General features: G+C 49.7%; 1 non-coding gene across 1 annotated transcript; it reads right to left on the bottom strand.

Moving 5' to 3' along the window:
* Positions 1-424: 424 nt before the first annotated feature.
* On the bottom strand, positions 425-583 carry LOC132576709 (U1 spliceosomal RNA). Its single transcript, XR_009555770.1, has one exon. It is a non-coding gene; the product is annotated as a U1 spliceosomal RNA (small nuclear RNA).
* Positions 584-16587: the final 16004 nt, after the last annotated feature.

Below are 16587 nucleotides of genomic sequence, written 5' to 3'. Positions count from 1 at the left end.
CTGGCTGACCCAAGGCCATTCCAGCAGGTGCAAGTGGAGGAGTGGGGACTCAAACCCGGTTCTCCCAGATAAGAGAGCTCTGGCTGACCCAAGGCCATGCCAGCAGGTGCAAGTGGAGGAGTGGGGACTCAAACCCGGTTCTCCCAGATAAGAAAGCTCTGGCTGACCCAAGGCATTCCAGCAGCTGCAAGTGGAGGAGTGGGGACTCAAACCCGGTTCTCCCAGATAAGAGAGCTCTGGCTGACCCAAGGCCATTCCAGCAGCTGCAAGTGCAGGAGTGGGGAATCAAACCCGGTTCTCCCAGATAAGAGAGCTTTGGCTGACCCAAGGCCATTCCAGCAGGTACAAGTGAAGGAGTGGGGGAATCCAACCCGGTTCTGCAGATAAGAGTCCGTGCACTTACCCACTACCTCTAACTGGCTCTCTAAGTGCGAACACAGTTTTCCACTACCACAAATTATGCAGTCAAGTTTCCTGCATTTGGGGAAATCACAGGGGTCAGCACACCCGGAGTGTAATGGATGAGCCACACCCTGGGAAAACCTCCTTTATGATCAAGGTGTCTTCCCTGCCAGGTAAGTTTGAAAAAATATGAAGTTGTTTGAAGTTTGAAAAAAATATGAAGCTGCCTTATAACTGAATCAGACCCCTTGGTCCATCAAGATCAGTATTCTGTACTCAGATGGATAGCGGCTCTCCAGGGTCCCAGGCAGAAATCTTTCATATCACCTACTACCCAGTCCTTTTACTGGAGATGCTGGGAAATGAACCTGGGACCTTCTGCATGCCAAGCAGATAGAAACCTAGCATCATAGCATAGCATAGAATCCTAGCATCATAGAATTGGAAGGGACCTTCGGGGGCATCTAGTCTAACCCCTGCACAGTGCAGGAAACTCACAAATACCTCCCCCTAAATTCACAGGATCTTCGTTGTTTCAAATGACCATCTAGCCTCTGTTGAAAAACCTCCAAGGAAGGAGAGCCCACCATCTCCTGAGGAAGCCTGTTCCACTGAGAAACCGCTCTAACGGTCAGGAAGTTCTTCCTAATGTTGACTATGAACATATGAAGCTGCCTTATACTGAATCAGACCCTTGTTCCATCAAAGTCAGTATTGTCTTCTCAGACTGGCAGCGGCTCTCCAGGGTCTCTCTCAAGCTGAGGTTTTTCACACCTATTTGCCTGGACCCTTTTTTGGAGATGCCAGGGATTGAACCTGGGACCTTCTGCTTCCCAAGCAGATGCTCTACCACTGAGCCACCGTCCCTCCCCGAGCTGTTGAGCTGGAAATGCTTTTAATTTCAACCCATTGGTTCTGGTCCTACCTTCTGGGGCCACAGAAAACAATTCCACACCATCCTCTATAGGACAGCCCTTCAAGGACTTGAAGATGGTGATCCTATCACCTCTCAGCCGCCTCCTCTGCAGGCTAAACATCCCCAGCTCCTTCAACCTTTCCTCATAGGACTTGGTCTCCAGACCCCTCACCATCTTCGTCGCCCTCCTCTGGACCCGTTCCAGCTTGTCTCTATCCTCCTTAATATGTGGTGCCCAAAACTGAATACAATACTCCAGGTGAGGTCTTACCGGAGCAGAGTAAAGCGATACCATCACTTCACGTGATCTGGACACTAGACTTCTGTTGATAAACCCCAGAATTACACTCTACCCCTGAGCCATTCCATGCACACAGTTGTCCTTTACTGAATCAGATGATCAAGGTGCCTTGGGGATCGAACCTGGGACTTTCTGCATTCTGTTTTCAAAGCAGAAGCTCGTCCACTGAGCCATAGCCCCTGCCTAATGAAGATGCCTTGGATCTGACCCTTGGTCCATCAAGGTCAATATTATCCACTCATCTTGACAGCTGCTCTCCAGGGTCTCAGGCTGAGGTCTTTCCCATCCCCTATTGCCTGGTCCTTTTAACTGGAGATGCCAGGGATGGAACCTGGGACCTTCTGCGTGCCAAGCAGAGGCTCTGCCGCTGAGCCATAGCCCCACTTCATGGCTCTCCAGGGTCTCAGGCAGAGGTCTTTCCCATCCCCTTCTGCCTGGTCCTTTTAACTGGAGATGCCGGGGATGGAACCTGGGACCTTCTGCGTGCCAAGCAGAGGCTCTGCTGCTGAGCTACAGCCCCACTTCATGGCTCTCCAGGGTCTCAAGTGGAGGTCTTTCCCATCACCTCCTGCCTGGTCCTTTTAACTGGAGATGCTGGGAATTGAACCTGGGACTTTCTGCATGTGAAACAGAGCCTCTTCACGGAGCCATGGCCCCTCCACAACCCCTTTCATGGTTTCTATGATGATGTTGGGTAGGGCCATTGTGACTTCTCTCTGGCTTTCTCTCTTATCCTTGCATGTACCTATGAATCATTGGAATATATTTTATTGTGTGCGAGGAACTTCATTTCCATTTAATGGGAGCCTAGCTGAGAAGCCGGATTTACAGCTGCCACTTAAACTAGAGGTGAAACAAATTTGTCCCCCAAAAAAGTTTTATTTCTGGGTCAGCTCGGCTCTTGAAGGTGTCCTAACATTTTTTGAACAGTTGTCACTCTTTCCTGGCTCTCTGTATTCTATTTGATTACAAAGTTTGGCACTGTTTGGAACTCCAGTGAGGGTATATGGTATCTGATGGGGTTTGACGGATGACAGTTTATGAAATTTCATGGTTGACGGCTGACAAAACAATCAAGAAGCGCCAGGGAGACGGACGCATTTGGAAGGGAGTTGGAGGTTTTACATTCCTGTTTCAAATAATTTCGTTGTTGTTATAAATATAATCAGGGATGGAAATGGGGGGGGGGAGAAAAAGGGAAAGGGAGGAAAGAGGGATGGGAAGATATAATATATTTCTTAAAACAATAAATGTCTTCACTCTCTTTCAACCCGTAGATAATAAACTTCTAAACTAGGTATAAGGATAACATTTCAACACCTTAAATCTATGAAAAAGTCCCGTTTTCGTTACTTCTTCATCCATTCAAAGAAAGGAGTCCATCTCTCCAACGCTTCTTGCTTGGGTTTATCGTTTAAAATGTCTGCCAATATGTCCGTTTCAGCTGTTTCTCGTATTTTCTGTGTCAGTTCTTCTATCGTTGGTATTTCTCTCTTTTTCCAGGGTTTTGCAAAGATTATTCTAGCTGCGGTTACAATATGTATTATAAGATGTTTACCATTCTTATTGGTTATTCGTGGCATCATATTTAACAAAAAATAATGCAGGTTCCAGTTTGGAAGTCAGACGATCCCGTTCAAAATCAGATTAGGAAAACTGCAGATTTTGGGGGGAGGGGAAAGGAAAGGAAGGTCCCCCTGTGCAAGCACCAGTCGTTTTTGACTTTGGGGTGACGTCGCTTTCACGTTTGCATGGCAGACTTTTTAACGGAGTGCCTTCCCCAATCATCTACACTTCCACCCCCCCCCCCAGCAAGCTGGGTACTCATTTGACCAACCTCAGAAAGATGGAAGGCTGAGTTGACCTCAAGCCGGCTACCTGAAAACCCAGCTTCCGCCGGGGATCGAACTCAGGTCGTGAGCAGAGCTTAGGACTGCAGTACTGCAGCTTTAACACTCTGCGCCGCGGGGCTCTTGTGGGGGGAAGAAGAAGATATTGGATTTATATCCCGCCCTCCACTCTGAAGAGTCTCAGAGCAGCTCACAATCTCCTTTCCCTTCTTCCCCTACAACAGACACCCTGTGAGGTGGGTGGGGCTGGAGAGGGCTCTCACAGCAGCTGCCCTTTCAAGGACAGAGTCTCAGAGTGCTTCACAATCTCCTTTATCTTCCTCCCCCACAACAGACACCCTGTGAGGTGGGTAGGGCTGAAAGAGCTCTCACAGCAGCTGCCCTTTCAAGGACAAACTCTGCCAGAGCTATGGCTGACCCAAGGCCACGCTAGCAGGTGCAAGTGGAGGAGTGGGGAATCAAACTCGGTACTCCCAGATAAGAGAGCTCTGGCTGACCCAAGGCCATTCTAGCAACTGCAAGTGGAGGAGTGGGGAATCAAACCCGGTTCTCCCAGATAAGAGAGCTCTGGCTGACCCAAGGCCATTCTAGCAACTGCAAGTGGAGGAGTGGGGAATCAAACCCGGTTCTCCCAGATAAGAGAGCTCTGGCTGACCCAAGGCCATTCTAGCAGCTGCAAGTGGAGGAGTGGGGAATCAAACCTGGTTCTCCCAGATAAGAGAGCTCTGGCTGACCCATGGCCATTCCAGCAGCTGCAAGTGGAGGAGTGGGGAATCAAACCCGGTTCTCTCAGATAAGAGAGCTCTGGCTGACCCATGGCCATTCCAGCAGCTGCAAGTGCAGGAGTGGGGAATCAGACCTGGTTCTCCCAGATAAGAGAGCTCTGGCTGACCCAAGGCCATTCCAGCAGCTGCAAGTGGAGGAGTGGGGAATCAAACCTGGTTCTCCCAGATAAGAGAGCTCTGGCTGACCCAAGGCCATCCCAGCAGCTGCAAGTGGAGGAGTGGGGAATCCAACCCGGTTCTCCCAGATAAGAGAGCTCTGGCTGACCCAAGGCCATTCCAGCAGGTGCAAGTGGAGGAGTGGGGAATCAGACCCGGTTATGCCAGATAAGAGAGCTCTGGCTGACCCATGGCCATTCCAGCAGCTGCAAGTGGAGGAGTGGGGAATCAAACCTGGTTCTCCCAGATAAGAGAGCTCTGGCTGACCCAAGGCCATTCCAGCAGGTGCAAGTGGAGGAGTGGGGAATCAAACCCGGTTCTCCCAGATAAGATTGCTCTGGCTGACCCAAGGCCATTCCAGCAGGTGCAAGTGGAGGAGTGGGGAATCAAACCTGGTTCTCCCAGATAAGAGAGCTCTGGCTGACCCAAGGCCATGCCAGCAGGTGCAAGTGGAGGAGTGGGGAATCCAACCCGGTTCTCCCAGATAAGAGAGCTCTGGCTGACCCAAGGCCATGCTAGCAGGTGCAAGTGGAGGAGTGGGGAATCAAACCCGGTTCTCCCAGATAAGAGAGCTCTGGCTGACCCAAGGCCATGCTAGCAGGTGCAAGTGGAGGAGTGGGGAATCAAGCCCGGTTCTCCCAGATAAGAGAGCTCTGGCTGACCCAAGGCCCTTCCAGCAGGTGCAAGTGGAAGAGTGGGGAATCCAACCCGGTTCTCCCAGATAAGAGAGCTCTGGCTGACCCAAGGCCATGCTAGCAGGTGCAAGTGGAGGAGTGGGGAATCAAACCTGGTTCTTCCAAATAAGAGAGCTGTGGCTGACCCAAGACCATTCCAGCAGGTGCAAGTGGAGTAGTGGGGAGTCAAACCCGGTTCTCCCAGATAAGAGTCCGCACACTTAACCACTACACCACACTGGGAGGGGGGGGGGAGAATGTTAATATTTGTTTCTGCTCTCATTTAATCGCAGACGGGCTGTTTCAGCGACCTGCAGATGGATGTCGTTTCTGAACAAGGACGCTTAAGGACCACTTCTGACACTGAAGCCTCCCAAGTGGAGTCCCGGAGAAGTGGGCCCCTCTCGAGCCAACAGATGGTGGCTGAGAACAAAATGCGGGGAAACACTACAGCAGGAGTGAGGATAAATCAGGTGTCGGTGACGTTGCCATGGAGACACATGGCATTTAAAGAGTGGTCTTTCGGCATCACCTGTGAACGTGCCCTTTTCACAGACAAGAAACTAGAAGGGGAGTCCTGTGCTGTGGTAGTCTAAACTCCTCAATGTTGATGGACTCAATCAGTGGCTATGAGCCACAAGGTGTAGATAGAACACTCTGTCTGGAGCAGTGATATTCTGTATTCTTGGTGCTTGGAGGGCAAAAGTGGGAGGGCTTCTGGAGTTCTGGCCCTGCTGGTGGACCTCCTGATGGCAACTGGGGTTTGACCCCTGGGTGACACAGACTGGAAGGGCCATTTGGGCTGATCCAATATGGCTTCTCTTATGTTGTTAAGAGCAGAGGTCCATCAGTGGCTGTTATCCGCAAGGTCTAGATGGAACACTGTGTCTGGGGCAGCGATGTTCTGTCTTCATGGTGTTTGGGGGGAAACAGTGGGAGGGCTTCCGGAGTTATGGTCCTGCTGGTGGACCTTCTGATGGAACCTGGGTTTTGGCCACTGTGTGACACAGAGTGTTGGACTGGAAGGGCCATTGGCCTGATCCAACATGGCTTCTCTTATGTTCTTATGTGACACAGAGTGTTGGACTGGATGGGCCATTGGTCTGATCCAGCATGGCTTCTCTTATGTTCTTATGTGACACAGAGTGTTGGACTGGAGGGGCCATTGGCCTGATCCAACATGGCTTCTCTTATGTTCTTATGTGACACAGAGTGTTGGACTGGAGGGGCCATTGGCCTGATCCAACATGGCTTCTCTTATGTTCTTATGTGACACAGAGTGTTGGACGGGTTAGGCCATTGGCCTGATCCAACAAGGCTTCTCTTCTGTTCTTATGTGACACAGAGTGTTGGACTGGAAGGGCCATTGGCCTGATCCAATATGGCTTCTCTTATGTTTTTAAGAACAGAGGTCCATCAGGGGGCTATTATCCACAAGATCTACATGGAACACTGTGTCTGGGACAGCAATGCTCTGTCTTCTTGGTGCTTGGGGGGGGGAGCAACAATGAGAGGGCTTCTGGCCCTGCTGGTGGACCTCCTGATGGCGCCTAGTTTTTGGCCCCTGTGTGACACAGAGTGTTAAACTGGAAGGGCCATTGGCCTGCTCCAACGTGACTTCTCTTATGTTCTTATGTCTGGGGCAGTGATGCACTGTATTCTTGGTACATGGGGGGGGGGGGGCACAGTGGAAGCTTTCTGGAGTTCTGGCCCTGCTGGTGGTTCTCCTGATGGTCACTTGGTTTTGGCCACTGAGTGACACACAGAGTGTTGGACAGGATGGGTCATTGTCCTGCTTCAACCTAGCTTCTCTTATGGGCAAAATGTGTAGGATCGCAGGTGTAGGATCCTGGTTCCAAAGTTCAGTGGAAGCAAAACTTTGTCACTTATACCTTCCTTCCCTCAGTGTCATGTTAGTACACTCAATAAAAGTTAACTTCTTCTTTGTTTAAAAAAAAATGCTAATGGGTTTAGGCTGCAGTATCCCTGCATGGGATAGGATTAGGGAATACATGAAACTACATTGTCCTGAATCAGGGCACAGGTCCCTCTGGGTCAGTATAATCAACCACCAGTGGCTCCCCAGGGTCTCAGGTGGAAATCTATCACATCATCTACCACCTGGTCATTTCAGTTGGAGATGCCGAGGATTGAACCTGAAACCCTCTGCATGCCAAGCAAATGTTCTACTACTGAAACAGACCATGAGTCCATCTTGGTCTGTATTGCCCATTTTCACTGGCCATCAGCTCTCCAGGGTCTCAGGCTGAGGTCTTTCACATCTTCTCCTGCCTGGTCCTTTTAACTGGAGATGCCGGGGATTGAATCTGGAACCTTCTGCATGCCAAGCAGATGCTCTACCACTGAGCCACAGCCCCACTTCATGGCTCTCCAGGGTCTCAGGCTGACGTCTTTCCCATCACTTCCTCCCTGGTCCCTTCAACTGGAGATGCCGGGGATTGAACCTGGGACCTTCTGCATGCCAAGCAGATGCTCTACCACTGAGCCACAGCCCCACTTCATGGCTCTCCAGGGTCTCAAGCTGACGTCTTTCCCATCGCTTCCTCCCTGGTCCTTTTAACTGGAGATGCTAGGGGTTGAACCTGGGACCTTCTGCATGCTGAGCAGATGCTCTGCCACTGAGCCACAGACCCACTTCATGGCTCTCCAGGGTCTCAAGCTGAGGTCCTTCCCATCACTTCTTCCCTGGTCCCTTCAACTGGAGATGCCGGGGATTGAACCTGGGACCTTCTGCATGCTGAGCAGATGCTCTGCCACTGAGCCACAGACCCACTTCATGGCTCTCCAGGGTTTCAGGCTGACGTCTTTCCCATCACCTGCTGCCTGGTCCTTTTAACTGGAGATGCTAGGGGTTGTACCTGGGACCTTCTGCATGGTGAGCAGATGCTCTACCACTGAGCCACAGACCCACTTCATGGCTCTCCAGGGTCTCAGGCTGAGGTCCTTTCCATCACTTCCTCCCTGGTCCTTTCAACTGGAGATGCCGGGGATTGAACCTGGGACCTTCTGCATGCTGAGCAGATGCTCTGCCGCTGAGCCACAGACCCACTTCATGGCTCTCCAGGGTCTCAGGCTGAGGTCTTTCCCATCACCTCCTGCTTGGTCCTTTTAACTGGAGATGCCGGGGAATGAACCTGGGACCTTCTGCATGCTGAGCAGATGTTCTGTCACTGAGCCACAGCCCCACTTCATGGCTCTCCAGGGTCTCAGGCTGAGGTCTTTCCCATCACCTCCTCCCCGGTCCTTTCAACTGGAGATGCCGGGGATTGAACCTGGGACCTTCTGCACGCTGAGCAGATGCTCTGCCATTGAGCCACAGACCCACTTCATGGCTCTCCAAGGTCTCAGGCTGAGGTCTTTCCCATCACCTCCTGCCTGCTCCTTTTAACTTTGATTGGTTGCAAACCATGAACGATTAAGCCTTTACAAAGTGGAACAGGCTTCCTCCTCGGGAGGTGGTGGGCTCTCCTTCCTTAGAGGTTTTTCAGCAGAGGCTAGATGGCCATCTGACAGCAATGAAGATCCTTTGAATTTAGGGGGAGGTATTTGTGAGTTTCCTGCATTGTGCAGGGGGTTGGACTAGATGACCCTAGAGGTCCCTTCCAACTCTATGATTCTACAATTCTGTGAATCTATACCTTCACAGCTGCTCAGAGCAAAGGGAAAACAGAGAGAAATGACAGATGGGGAGAGCTGTCTGGGACCTCAACCAGCCCCTCCGGCTCCATCCGCCTGTTGCTGGGGGAGCTTTCACGTAATTAACAGTCAGCGCTCGACGAACAGGTGTCTACTCCCCATCTGTCAGGCTTAACCTGTCGCTGATGTCGGAGACGCAGAGAAAATCAAGGTGGTGCCCGTTTTGGAAAACGAGCCATTGCACCCGGATCACATCCTCCAGCCCTTGGCTTTCAAGTGAAGCAATAATCAGGCAATCAAGTTGACTCGAGGAGATGTATTTTTGTCTCCTAGAAGGGGGGAAATGTGGTTGCTAGGGAGGACAATGTTCCACGGATACCGACTGCTAGGGCTTACAGTGTTCCGCAGATGCAGTTGCTAAGGGGACATTGTTTCCTGGAAACTTCTGCTGATTGCTCTCCCTTCTCTAGCCTTAACAGGTTTAGCGAAGGGGTCAGGGACAAATCAGGTCTCCAAGTAAGCTTTGCCCTCATGCGAATGAGGCCCTTCCAGGCAACAGAGAGTTACGGTGACCAGGTGTGATATGTTAAGCTTTGCTTAAGGAGAGCCAGTTTGGTGTAGCGGTTAAGTGCGTGGATTCTTATCTGGGAGAATGGAGTTTGATTCCCCGCTCCTCCACTTGCACCTGCTGGAATGGCCTGGGGTCAGCCATAGCTCTCGCAGAGCTGTCCTTGAAAGGGCAGCTCCTGGGAGAGCTCTCTCAGCCCTACCTGCCTCACAGAGAGGAATACAAAGGAGATTGTGACCATTCTGTGATTCAGAGTGAAGGATGGGATATAAATCCACTATCATCATCATCTTCTTCTCCTCCTCCTCCTCCTTCTCCCCCTCCTTTTCCTCCTCCTCCTTCTTCCTCTCCTCCCTACTCCTTCTTTTCCTCCTCCTTCTCCTTTTCCTCCTTCTCCTTCCCCTTCTCCTCTTCCTCCTCCTCCTTCTCCTTTTCCTCCTCCTCCTTCCCCTTCTCCTTCTTTTCCTCCTTCTTCCTCTCCTCCCTCCTCCTTCTTTTCTTCCTCCTTCTCCTCCTTTTCCTCCTCCTTCTTCCTCTCCTCCCTACTCCTTCTTTCCTCTTCCTTCTCCTCCTCCTTCTCCTTCTTTTCCTCCTCCTTCTTCCTCTCCTCCCTCCCCCTTCTTTTCCTCCTCCTCCTCCTTCCTCTCCTCCCTCCTCCTTCTTTTCCTCCTCCTCCTTCTCCTCCTCCTTCTTTTCCTCCTCCTTCTCCTCCTTCTCTTTCTTCTGTGGCTGCAACTCTCTGCCTGGAGAAAGAGAAGAAGCTTCTTCCCTGAGAGCCCAAAGACAGGCAGGTTCTAACAAGAAAAGATTCCCATCTCCTGGGTTCTTTGGAACGCCTCTCTTTTAGCACGAGAGACCACAGAAGACATTGTTTATCTGGTCACGGACAAAGAAGATCCTTCAGTCTCTGTTCCCTCGGAGACGCCTCCGGAGGGCTGTTGTGTTATTACACCAGCTTTTATCAGGGAAGTGAATTACATAGTGCTCTGTAGCGATCTGGGCTTATGAGCTGGGGATTGTCGACACTTTAGGGCTAAGTTTTGAAAGCAGTACACAGTCTGGGAGCTGCAACCGAGACGTGGCAAAAACAAAGATTCTTGAGCCGCCTCCTAACCTGAACATCCTGGCAGCGATTTCTGTGCATCTTTTTAAAAATTATTCTTATTATCATCTGAACTTATTTCTGATGCCCTGGGCTGCATAGAAGGGACTTTAGGGACCGTAAGGACAAAGATTGCAAAGACTGCAAAGAATCCAACATGTCGGATGTACTTCTTCACCCAAAGAGTAAATAACGTGTGGAATTCACTGCTGCAGGACGTGATGGCAGCTACAAGCATAGACAGTTTACAGAGAAGAATAACACATGGAGCAGAGGTTCAGCAGTGGCTATTAGCTGCAAGGCATAGATTGATGGTTGGATGGGCCAAAGGTTGATGTACAATCCCAACCAATGAGGGAGCTCAGTTTTGCCAAGACGAAACAGCTTTTATATGTATAGGATAAGGCAGCTTCAGGCTTCGGAACTGGGGGGAAAAATCTCAGCCGAGATCTTCTTCATGATCTGTTACTAAACTAGATGGATTAATTCCAACTCAGACACACACACAGAGAATCTTTTATGTTCAAAGTGCTGCAAAGATGTCCTGCCTCAAATGTTCCTTTATTTCACAATGATTGATTCTGACACAACTGTATGCTCCCTGCACAAAGCTGCAGTGCTTGGATTCAACCTGATTTTTTTTTTAATTTTGAAGCCAGCTGTTCAAAACCCAGTCTTAAAACAACATAGGGTGGCAGAGGACCTTGAGGCCTGGCCTCACAGCTGGAAAGGGGGATTGGGAGTCCTGTTCCTCTCAATCTGAACCCCGGGACTGAGCAGGTGGTGGCAGCGCGCCCAAGGGGCAGGAGGAGAAATAGCTCCCTCCAGGAGTTGGCGACTCAATAGGGAGCTGACGGGACCGGGCCTGAAGGCAGAATCGGGCCGGTTCTGCCACACAGACCAATGGCCCATCCAGTCCAACACTCTGTGTCACACTATGGTCAAAACCCAGGGGCCACCAGAAGGTCCACCAACAAGACTAGAACTCCAGAACCCCACCCATGCACTAGGGAGAGAGACTGTCTTTTTCCTAGGTAGAGTCTGCGAGGAGGGATGAGGCGATGGAAAGCTGAAGTCAAAGGGGCAAATAAAGAGAAGGCAATAAGGTTGCCAACTCCAGGTTAGAAAATTTTTGGAGATTTAAGGTGTGGAGCCTGGAGAGGGTGGGGTTTGAGGAAGGGTGGGACCTCAGAGAGGTACAATGCCATACACTCCATCGTCCAAACCAGCCATTTCATCCTTGGGAACCACTGTTGCCAATCCCCAAGTGAGGGCTGGAGATCACTCAGAATTATTACTGCTCTCCAGATGGCAGAAACCAGCTTCCCTTGAGGTGAGGGTGGCATTTGCCCAGAGCCTCTTTTTTTTTTTGTAACCAAACTTTTATTTTGCAATATATTGAAATACATTCATCTATTCAAATTCAAGTATACCCCAGAGCCTCTTTTTATAGCCCGTTGTATTTGTCTCTACAATGGGCCTTATTCCTAGTACTTAATAATACCATTGGTCCATCGAGGTCAGTGTTTACTCTGTCAGTATTGTCAACTCTGTTTGGTAGAGGCTCTCCAAGGTCTCAGGTGGAGGTCTTTCACAATACCTGAATCTTAATCTGTTTAACTGGAGATGCTGGGATTGAACGTGGGACCTTCTGCATGTCAAATATGTACATACGATGCTGTCTTATTCTGAGTCAGATCCTTGGTCCATCCAGATCAGTACAGTCATCTCAAACTGGAAGTGGGTCTCTAGGATCTAAGGTAGAGGCCTATCTCCTCCTCCTCCTCATCACCATCACCTTTTTTTTTTTTTTTTTTTTGCTGTCAAGTCATAGGAGACTTATGGTTACCCTGAAGGGTTTTCGAAGCAAGAAACATTCAGAGGTGGTTTACTGTTGTGTTGATATAAGCACATGTAGTGGTTATAGACAGCGGGTCTCTGAGTTCCCGATTTAAATATTTACAGTGATGTTCTGTATTCTTGGAGCTTGGAGAGGGGCCAAAGTGGGAGGGCTTCTAGTGTCCTGGCCCCACTGATGGACCTCTTGATGGCCCCTGGGTTTTTGGCCACTGTGTGACACAGAGTGTTGGACTGGATGGGCCTTTGGCCTGACCCAACATGGCTTCTCTTACATTCTTATGTCTGGGGCAGTGATGCTCTGTATTCTTGGTGCTTGGAGGGTGGGGACAGTGGGAGGGCTTCTAGTGTCTTGGCTTCACTGGTGGACCTCCTGATGGCACCTGGTGTTTTTTTTTGTTGGCCACTGTGTGACAGAGTGTTGGACTGGATGGGCCATTGGCCTGACCCAACATGGCTTCTCTTATGTTCTTATGTCTGGGACAGTTATGTTCTGTATTCTTGGTGATTGGGGGGCACAGTGGGAGGGCTTCTAGTGTCCTGGCCCCACTGATGGACCTCCTGATGGCACCTGTTGTTGGTTTTTTGCCACTGCGTGACACAGGGTGTTGGACTGAATGGGCCATTTGCCTGATACAACACAGCTTCTGTTATGTTCTTAAAGCCTTTCACCATCTGGGATAATCTCATACGAGATGTTCTAACTGCTATCAAAGGCACCTGAATTAGACAAAAAAATTAGAAATTTGTGCTTTTCTCACACAGCATATTGATGGAACTCTCTGTCTGGGGCAATGATGCTCAGTATTCTTGGTGCTTGGAGGGGGGCAACAGTGGGAGGGCTTTTAGTTTCTTGGCCCCACTGATGGACCTCCTGGTGCCATCTGTTTTTTTGTCCACTGTGTGACACAGAGTGTTGGATTGGATGGACCATTGGCTTGATCCAACATGGAACATGGCTGCTCTTATGTTCTTATGTCTGGGGCAGTGAGGCTCTATCTTCTTTGTGCTTGGGGGAAGGGCGACAGTGGGAGGGCTTCTAGTGTCCTGACCCCACTGCTAGACCTCCCGATGGCGCTTGGTTTTTTGGCCACTGTGTGACATAGAGTGTTGGACTGGATGGGCCATTGGCCTGATCCAGCATGGCTTCTCTTATGTTCTTATGTGACACAGAGTGTTGGACTGGATTGGTGTGATCCAACATGGCTTCTCTTATGTTCTTATGTGACACAGAGTTTTGGACTGGATGGGCCATTGGCCTGATCCAACATGGCTTCTCTTAGGTTCTTATGTGACATAGGGTGTTGGACTGGATGGGCCATTGGCCTGATTCAGCATGGCTTCTCTTAGGTTCTTATGTGACATAGAGTGTTGGACTGGATGGGCCATTGGCCTGATCCAACATGGCTTCTCTTATGTTCCTTATGTGACACACAGTGTTGGACTGGATGGGCCATTGGCCTGATTCAGCATGGCTTCTCTTAGGTTCTTATGTGACATAGGGTGTTGGACTGGATGGACCATTGGCCTGATCCAACATGGCTTCTCTTATGTTCTTCTGTGACACAGAGTGTTGGACTGGATGGGCCATTGGCCTGATCCAACATGGCTTCTCTTAGGTTCTTAGAATATGAGACTCTACTTGTACTCCTAAATGGCAAAGATATTCCTGTGCAAGCCAGGATGTGGAAAGGTGGTGAATGCAGAGCCCTGGACACCTGGATTGTGAGAAACATCTGAATGGAAGACAATCGTAGGCCAGCTATCGGAAGAAGTGAGCAGTGATTCACAAAAGCTCCGACTGCCCTGCCACCAATTCTGTTAGTCTTTAAGTTGCTCCCAGACTCTTGCTCTTTCCTACTACTACAGACAGTCTGACTGTACGAATGCGGCTTCCGAACAGTATGAATTTTATATCCGTCTTCCACCTTTGTCAGTTTTGTTTTAAAAGTTTAGGGGAAAAAAAAGAGAGAGGAGGAAAATGGTGACGATCTATAAAATTATGAACTGAGAGAGAGCAGAGAGAATGAACAAAGAGGTCCTTTTCTCTTTTTCATAACGCTAGAACTCGAGGTCACGCAATGAAACCGATTTCCAATATGCTCGGAACAGACAAAAGGAAGTATTTTCCATGGCACAATGCCCGATAAACTTACGTGATCTGCTTTCACAGGCTGCAGAGAGAGCTTTTAGCTTAGATGCTTTTGAGAAATGCTGATGGAGGGAAGTGACTGTCTGTAGCTGTTAGTCCTGACACCGAAGTGCTAATTTGTCTTCCCTCTGATGTCTGGATGTCAGAGGGAAAAAAAACAACCAACCACAGTCCTCTTGCTGAGCTTTGGAGATGTCCAGGGGCATGAGCACGGTGTAGTGGTTAGAGACAGGGGGTCTCTGAGTCCCAGATATGGAGGGTGGACACAATGGCTTTGTAGTTTGGTGTAGAACACAGGAACATAAGAACATCAGAGAAGCCATGTTGGATCAGGCCAATGGCCCACCCAGGTCAACAATCTGTGTCACCTAAGAACATAAGAGAAGCCATGTTGGATCAGGCCAATGGCCCATCCAGTCCAACACTCTGTGTCACATAAGAACAGAAGAGAAGCCATGTTGGATCAGGCCAATGGCCCATCCAGTCCAACACTCTGTGTCACAGAAGAACATAAGAGAAGCCATGTTGGATCTGGCCAATGGCTCATCCAGTTCAACACTCTGTGTGACATAAGAGATGCCATGTTGGATCAGGCCAATGGCCCATCCAGGTCAACAATCTGTGTCACATAAGAACGTAAGAGAAACCATGTTGGATCAGGCCAATGGCCCATCCAGTCCAACACTATGTGTCACAGAAGAACATAAGAGAAGCCATGTTGGATCTGGCCAATGGCTCATCCAGTTCAACACTCTGTGTGACATAAGAACATAAGAGATGCCATGTTGGATCAGGCCAATGGCCCATCCAGGTCAACAATCTGTTTCACATAAGAACGTAAGAGAAGCTATGTTGGATCAGGCCAATGGCCCATCCAGTCCAACACTCTGTGTCACATAAGAACATAAGAGAAGCCATATTGGATCAGGCCAATGACCCATCCAGTCCAACACTCTGCGTCACATAAGAACGTAAGAGAAGCCATTTTGTATCAGGCCAATGGCCCATCCAGTCCAACACTCTGTGTCACACAGTGGCCAAAAAACCCCAGGTGCTATCAGGAGGTCCATCAGTGGGCTCAGGACACTAGAAGCCCTCCCAGTGTTGCCCTTCCCAAGCACCAGGAATACAGAGCATCACTGCCCCAGACAGAGGTCCACTGATGGACCTCTGCTCCGTATGTTTATCCAGTCCCTTCTTGAAGCTGTCTTTGCTTGTAGCCACCACCACCTCCGGTGGCAGTGAATTCCATGTGCTAATCCTCCTTTGGGTGAAGAAATACTTCCTTTTATCCGTTCTAATCCGACTGCTCAGCAATTTCACGGAGTGCCTACGAGTTCTTGTATTGTGAGAAAGGGAGAAAAGGACTTCTTTCTCTACCTTCTCTATCCTGTGCATATTCTTGAGATGTGGATTTGAATTCTAATCTGGAGAACCAGATTTGATTCCTCACTCCACCACATGAAGCCAGCTGGGTGACCTTGGGTCAGTTACAGTTCTCTTAGAGCTCTCTCAGTCCCGCCTACCTCAGAGGTCTGTTGTGGGCAGAGGAAGGGAAGGCGATTGTAGGGCACTCCAAGACTCCACTGGGTAGTGAAGGGTTGGGTATTAATCCAATCTCCTCCTCCTTCTGCTGATGGAAACCTCCCCTCCCCAAATCCTGACACCCCCCCCCCCCCCGCGTTCTTCCGCCCAATCTCCAGGAATTTGGCAATACAGAGTTGGTGATCCTACCAACTCTGTATGTAGCCAGTCCTCCTGGAGCTTCCAGTAGACCCTGTATTAAGAATCTTGAGAGCCAGTTTGGTGTAGTGGTTAAGTGTGTGGACTCTTATCCGGGAGAACCGGGTTTGATTCCCCACTCCTCCGCTTGTACCTGCTGGAATGGCCTTGGGTCAGCCATAGCTCTGGCAGAGGTTGTCCTTGAAAGGACAGATGAATCCTCCTTAAGGACCACAGATGAATCCTCCTTAAGGATGAGTGATATGCCAAATTTTATGTTAATTTGATACATGTTTGGAAGGTTGTGCTATTGGCTGTTATATTTTCTTTTGGAATCAATAAAATAAGTAATAAATTAAAAAAAAAAGAAAGGGCAGCTGCTGTGAGAGTCCTCTCAGCCCCACCCACCTCACAGGGTGTCTGTTGTGGGGGAGGAAGATAAAGG

Source organism: Heteronotia binoei, chromosome 8 (genome assembly GCF_032191835.1).
Source record: "Heteronotia binoei isolate CCM8104 ecotype False Entrance Well chromosome 8, APGP_CSIRO_Hbin_v1, whole genome shotgun sequence".
Taxonomy (NCBI): Eukaryota; Metazoa; Chordata; class Lepidosauria; order Squamata; family Gekkonidae; genus Heteronotia; species Heteronotia binoei.
The sequence above is the reverse complement of the archived record's forward strand: the minus strand, read 5'-3'. Positions and strand labels throughout refer to the sequence as shown.